This window comes from Leptosomus discolor, chromosome 1 (genome assembly GCF_034619465.1).
Source record: "Leptosomus discolor isolate bLepDis1 chromosome 1, bLepDis1.hap2, whole genome shotgun sequence".
Taxonomy (NCBI): Eukaryota; Metazoa; Chordata; class Aves; order Leptosomiformes; family Leptosomidae; genus Leptosomus; species Leptosomus discolor.
In genome coordinates this window covers 34,712,225-34,719,151 of record NC_141391.1, presented here as the reverse complement: position 1 = coordinate 34,719,151, position 6,927 = coordinate 34,712,225, and positions in this window count along the sequence as shown.

The window sequence follows — 6,927 nt, the reverse complement described above, 5'->3', positions numbered from 1 at the left end:
AAATGAGCTTGGTGTTTGTGAGGAAGGTTCCAGTCAGGACTAAGGGGGCAGCCGTGTCTGTCCATTTGTAAAAGAAGACAAGAAGTCCCTAGACCAAAGCATGTCATCTCTTGTCCCTTCCTGTGCCTGTATCATCAATGCAGCATTTACTCTTTCCTTCTTCATTTTGTCAGACTTAATTCTTCTACTGGGTCAGCAACAAAAGGCTGCAGTTGTGTAAGTGGAGAAAGTGGTTAGGAGACCCTTATTCCCTTCCAACATTGGAGGCCAGAGATAAGGGCAGGAACAACAGTACTTCTGAGCAGCAGTACCACTTCATATGAAACCCACTTCCTGGGGGAGGAACTCAGGAGGCTTTCTTGTGTTACCATAATACTATCAGCTCCAGGTGGCCAAAGAGAAAGCTGTGGCTTAGGGCAGATCCATACTAGAAAGCTCTTCAGAGCAGTCAAGTCCATTGGGGTAACATGTTTTTAACTACAGCTTTGCATAAGCATAAGCCTCCTGACAGATTCACAAGGCTGGCAGCAGCATCTTTTTTGAGGAGTAGCTCATTTTGTAGGGAATGGATATAACATGTTCTTGTAAAAACACTTTTTCACAGCAGAAGCTGCACCTCCACTGGAGGATTTTGTGGCTAATAATTCAATGTAAGACAGACAAGACCTGGAAGGCATGTGATAATGTCTATCAAAAAGAACCAGAGCTGTGGTGGTAGAGCAAGGAAACAAATCCAGGCCTCTTCCTCCTAGGTTATAGTGGTCATCTTTCCTCACGGTACTTTCAAAGGAATAGAGACTGAAGCTGTAATTGCAGCGTCTTTGTAAGGGCTCAAGCCCTGAGCTCCAGTCCAAGAGAAGCAGACTGGCCTACATCAGAGCAGCTATAGGCTATGAACTATCCTCTGCAACATAAGAAAAACACTTCTGCCACTCCAGAGCAGAGTTCAGGTACAAACCCACCAACAGTTGGACTTGATGATCTTAGAGGTCTATTCCAACTTAATAATTCTATGATTCTATATGTATTGCAGATAACCGGTAAGCCTATGCTGCCCACCAAGTTAACTCCCAGTTTACTCTCAAGTTGTGACATCCTGATATTTTATAATTCCCACTTCCTTCCCAGCCTCTTTTTTGGAGTGAACGAACTGATCTTCTCCATACAAAACTGAGGGAAGTCCTGGGAACAAATCACTCCCAAAAGGTGGCGCTGATGAGAGTTTGTTCCTTATGAACCCTGCCTGGTCCTAACCAGCCCTCCAACAATATCCCATCAGGTCTCATACTGACAAATTCCTGCCATAAGCCCTCCTGGCACATCCCTTGTTATGGAAATAACACTGTGGTGGGCTGCAACCCACGCCTCAGTTTGTTTTTAATGCTCCAAACAAAAAGAAAATCAAACAAACAAACAGACAAAAAAAACCCACAGCAAAAACCAGTGACCTCGTCTTAGACCCAAAAGGCCCAGAAGAGACCCAAAACAACAAGTGCTTCATCGTGTGGATACAAGGGAAACCACCAGGCTGCTGTAAAGTAACCACCTCTGAGCAGGATGCAAACAGGCCACTTTTCTTGTAGACCAGGCGTCATTCCCAGGGGTGGATGCATTTAGCAGGGTAGATGCAGCCTTAAGGAGAGCCTAAGACAGAGAAATAGGGAAAACAACCTGACAGTACAGACACATCTGTGTGTATGCAGACCCGAGATGAGCCGCATGTTCCATGCCCCATCTGTGCAGCAACACCTTGGTAGCCTGCAAACTCCCTGAAGGCAGCTGGCTTTGGCACCTACAAGCCCACTGGTCTTGCTAGGGCACCTGGAGTCCTGGCAGCTACAGAGAGGGCAACCTTGCAGCACGCATGGCCACACTCACAGGTTCCAGTGCATAGCAAGTGAGCGCAGTTTTTAAGGCAGCTTTATGCTGTCAGCATAGACAGCCTGTGAATTTGGAGCTTGGATGTCTAATCAGGAGTAAAACCTGTTTTCTGAGTGTAACAGTGAGTCTTTGTTCCTTTCAGAGACTGGTGCTGCAATAAGAAGCACAACAATTTCTCACCAGATTTTCTTTTGTACTTAAAAGCCGGTTCCGAGATAGGAAGCAAATATTAGCTAAGTAACGATAGTTAATCAGTTACTTTGCCAATTTCTGCTGCATTTCTGTTTGCACATGCCCTCACAGAGACAATGGGGACCTACATTTTATTCCCAGTCAAAGCGGAACATAAAAATATGTTCTTTGAATCTATGTAGAGCCCTTCATCTGAAAAATAAGTCAGACTTGTCTGCATTTTAGAGGAGAGAAACTTTACTTGTATGTCATACAGGAAGGTTGTACTTAATTTAGGAATTTCCACTTAGGCAAACAGTGAAATACAAGGATTTTCTCTTTGTAGAGCTGTACCCACCAGTACTTTTTTGTTGTGCAACAGACCTAGTGGACAATCCAGGGCAAAGGCTCTAGGGCACAGATCTTCTCTTTGATTTCAGTGGGAGTTATACGTCAAAATGTCTTTGCAGAAAAACCCCATTGCCTCTCAGAGGCCTGTTCAGCAGAGCCCTTCTCAAAACCAGCCTAACTTAAGCATTATGTTTATTACAGCAGAGATTATTGTGATTACTACTCAGCAGAGAAATAGATAATTCAGATCATCTGCTCTTTAAAGCTGCCAGCTCAGTCCAAAGTCATTGGAGTCAAATATTACTTGGTCATGCTCAGTGGTATGAACATAACCCTCTACGTCTCAGTTTCCCCCCATTTGGAAATGAAAGTATTTCCCTGCCCTGCCTCAGAGTCATGTTTTGAGATTAGATGCATCAACAAGAATAAGAGGCAGTCAGCAATTACAGGAACAGGGACCACATTAAGCATGCAAAACTAAAGGCAAAAGAAAGGATGTAACTTGTCTCAGCTTAGTAGGCCAATGACAGGATGAAGAATTAGATGTAGGTTATGTATCTTGGTTCTATCTACCAAATAATCACCAACTAATTTATTTTTTCTAGCTGATGCAACAATTTCAAATTCTCTCTGAACTGTTCAGGACGTTCCTGGGACAGACATATGACTTATATTTTCTTAAAACAAAAACAAAAAGTAGAAAGAAGAAGATTCAAAATGGGGAGCAGTATCTAATCATGCTAACTTGACAGAATGGTTCAGACAGAAAGTACTGCACTGCACGTTACATTTTGCAAGTCTAATATAAAAGCATTTCCACTCTTTGCCTGCAGACGCGATAAGACTCTGAGCCTCATGGAATCAGCATTCCAGTGCATGTCGTCCAGTTCCCTATACACTGTGGATTTAGCAAAGCTTGCCTAAAGCTTGTTAAAGTCCCCCTCCCACCAAAATATGTATTTCTGAAGCAAAGCCAAAACGATGGAAATATTAATTCACATTCATTCTGTGATACAAGAACATAAAAGCTAATATTCCTTTTTTTTTTCTAAAGGTGGTTGCAAAATGTTTTTTTCTGAAGCTAACCAGTCTGGGCTTCTTTGATTGCAGGATCATCCTGCAGTGAAACAAGGAAGTTAGGGTGGGCAGCTCTCTTCAGTAAGATACTGTGTAAAAAATGACATCATTAAATCCTACTATTTCACGATATCAATGTCTGACATAGGCCTGTTCTACTCTCCTAACTCTTTACAAATTATTTGCACTTTTTCCCATGCCAAGTGAGTCACATTATTATGCAATATATTTTCGTGTCATCTATCATAAAGCCCATCTTTTTGGAAGACATTATGCAAATACTTTCATTTAATCCCTTTATCAGTAGAATGTCAGGTTAGTGTTTTAAAAAACATCCCTCTGGGCCATGTCTAAAATAAGGAAGTGTATGAGAAATATTAACACCTAGTTTAAAAAAATGGTGCTAGTAAGGGCGAGCCTCAGTTTTCTGAACTGTAGGAAAGGGGCATCTTCCTGCAGCAGAATGAGAAACTGAGTACTTTTTGCAGAGAAGGCAAATTTTCCTTTACACCTTTAAAAATACCACTAACACAAACTGAGCTGTTTGAGTCTCCAAAACCGAAAGCAAAAAAAATTATCTGTAATGTCAAAAAAAGAAAGACCTTCACTAAGAAAGACAGAAGAGAAAGAAGACAGCAGGTAAGGTACACACCAGACAGAAAGATGAGAAATGATTGGCTGCGGATTTCATGGCTTGGCAGAAGAGCTTGTTACCCTGAAACAAAGCGACCTAAAGACTCTTGGATAAATTAGTTGTGTCTAGCCATAATCTGTCTGTGAGTTCAAAGCCAAAAGAAATCAGAGAAGTACAGTCTTGTCTGTAAGAAGGTCAAGACAACAGACAGAAGGGAGAGAGTATGGCAAAAAGGAGAGAGCATAGATGAAAACTGGCACATTTTGTTGGAGAACATCAAAATGCATGAAAAGCAAAATCTAGAAGAGGCGTAGGTGTGTATATATGAAACATGGACAGCAATATCAAAATACGCTGTGGTGGTGAGTAAGCATGAAATCCCATTGCAAGGACACTTGAGGAAAAACAATAACTATTTCATTAAAAAAATAAGAACAAAATGAGAGCATACAGTATATTCACACAGCACGGCAAAGAAAGGCAGAAGGAAACATCTGGGAGAAGGAGGGTCAGAGGACAGTCAGGCTAGGAAGGAGGTGTACCATTGCATTGGGATTATGACAGATTTACATGGACAGCTTAGCCACATGTATAAAGGCAGGAGAAACCTGCATGCAAATGCTTTTAAAAAAGGAAGAACTGTTGCTCAACAACAACCTGGGGCAATGACAAGGCAGGGGGCATGTTATTGCTGACAACAGATAACTGCTCCTTCAAAAGGCTTCTTGGAAAAAGAACCAGCGTGACATTGAAAGGAATTATTTACTTTGGTATTCTGGTGCATATAAATTGATTTTCAAAACTAAAGTTGACACACAATTAGGAAAGACCCCAACCTCATAAGGGTTGTCTTCTCGTCTGAGCAGATATTTGTTTAGCACTGCAGTAGAAACTCTCAGATCTTTGCATTAGTTCCCATCCCTTCCCCTAAAAGCACATTCAATGATAAGAATACCTACTGCTTTGGAAAGACTTGTCCTTCATATGTATGTCCCCAGTCCCAAGGAACAGACAAACATAGTCTGGACATGGTCTGAGTCATACCAGTCGCTACACTTACAGGCACCTATGTAAAGACTTAATACAGAAAAGTCCTTGAAACATCTGCTCCACATACCACCATATCGTAGGTCGCAACAACAATAAGGCCTCTATGAAAAAAAAACAAAAGCCATTTCTCTAAGGCCTGCACATGCCTCTGGTTGGTGAACATAAATACAGCCACTTGGTTAGAGGGAAAAGTCTCTCGGCTGCTTTTGTGGCTCTGCGTGTTCCAGGCAAACTGCTGCCTCTGTCTACTCACAGAGCAGCACCAGCCTTACGCACCGATGGCCCCAGCTGCTCCGTGAACAAGAAATGTGCTTAGCCCAGCCAGGAGGCGGCAAACTCTTAGTGTCCACTTGACTAAACATCCACGCACCACGTTGTGCAAAGTTAAGGGACGGGAAAGAAAAAATCTCCCCCACAATAAACCCACGTCTGAATGATGTGGTCCTCTGCTTCTTGTTCTTTGTACCTGTTTTGAATCTCAGCCCAGAGTTGCCTTGAGCAGCCTGAGGAGGTGATGAGAAAAATGGGTTTTCACGGCAGTTCTACTAATACTTTCCTTCCCACAGACACAAAGAGTACCTCTTCACCCTATATGGGCCAAGAGATGTAAAGTGCAATATGTTCAGTCACACCAAAAACATTAATCACCACTTCCTCGTCAAAAGATAGAGTATTCTGGGCTTGTCATGGTAGCAAAAGTGTCTTCCTTCAGGTCTTCATCTTCAGACAGACATCACAATGAAGAGGACATGGAAAGTATTTGACCTGGTATAAAAGATGGGGAAACATATAAACTACTGGCTGGATACAGCTGCAGCTTTATTTAGCCATTAGCATTGTGAACATTTTCACATCAATATTAGATATCCCTAAGGAATCCTGTAACACGTATTTCAAAGGCCTCATTGCTCCCAAGTAAAGAGAATATTCTCATGCCTTTCCTGTGGCATGCACATAGCATTAAACTGACCCTGCACCTACTCAGCCTCCTTGGAGCATTGCATCATCAGAGCATTAATATACCCAGGATAAAGGTGTGGCCATTGTATCTTCAAACAGCCCGACATTGTGTGGCACAGGCGTGCTGCATTCACACGTGAGATAGGCTGTATAGGGACTTGACTATGATCAAATAGACTAGATGAGCAGTCCCTTCTCTTCATCTGCATTCATCACTCAGGGATCAGTGAAAAGGAAGTTCACATCCAGATAACACTTGACCCTAGAAAAGAAAGTTGTCATTTGGTTTTATAAACTATTCAAGTGTTCTGTTTTGCTGTACCTGTCGACATGGACGTGCGTGCTTTGGGCTTTGCAATGGACACAATAACCCATTCTGACCAGATACACACTTTGCATAATGGTAACTGCAAGCAATGCCAAAGCAGCCCTGCTCTCCTAGAAATGAATAGATGGACCACAAGATAATGTGCATATTGGGCAGCACAAAGGAGAGTCGTGCTCAGAGATGTTCTCTGCAGCTGATTGACCTGAACTGTAACTATAGTGGCAAGTAAATTTCTGCAAAACTCAGGAAAGGATAAGCTACGTATCACCTGCAGTTGCTATTATGCAACTCAGCCTGCTTCTCAGAACAAATGAGCATATCCACTTCCAACTTTTGAGACAACTGAAACAAGAGAGTCTGAAGAAAATAGAGTGGCCCAAGCAGCCCACCCTCTCCCTGCCCTGGAGACCCTTGAGCAAGGAAATCTTTCCTAAAATAATCTCTCGCTATAACATGCACGCTGATTCCTTTCCTC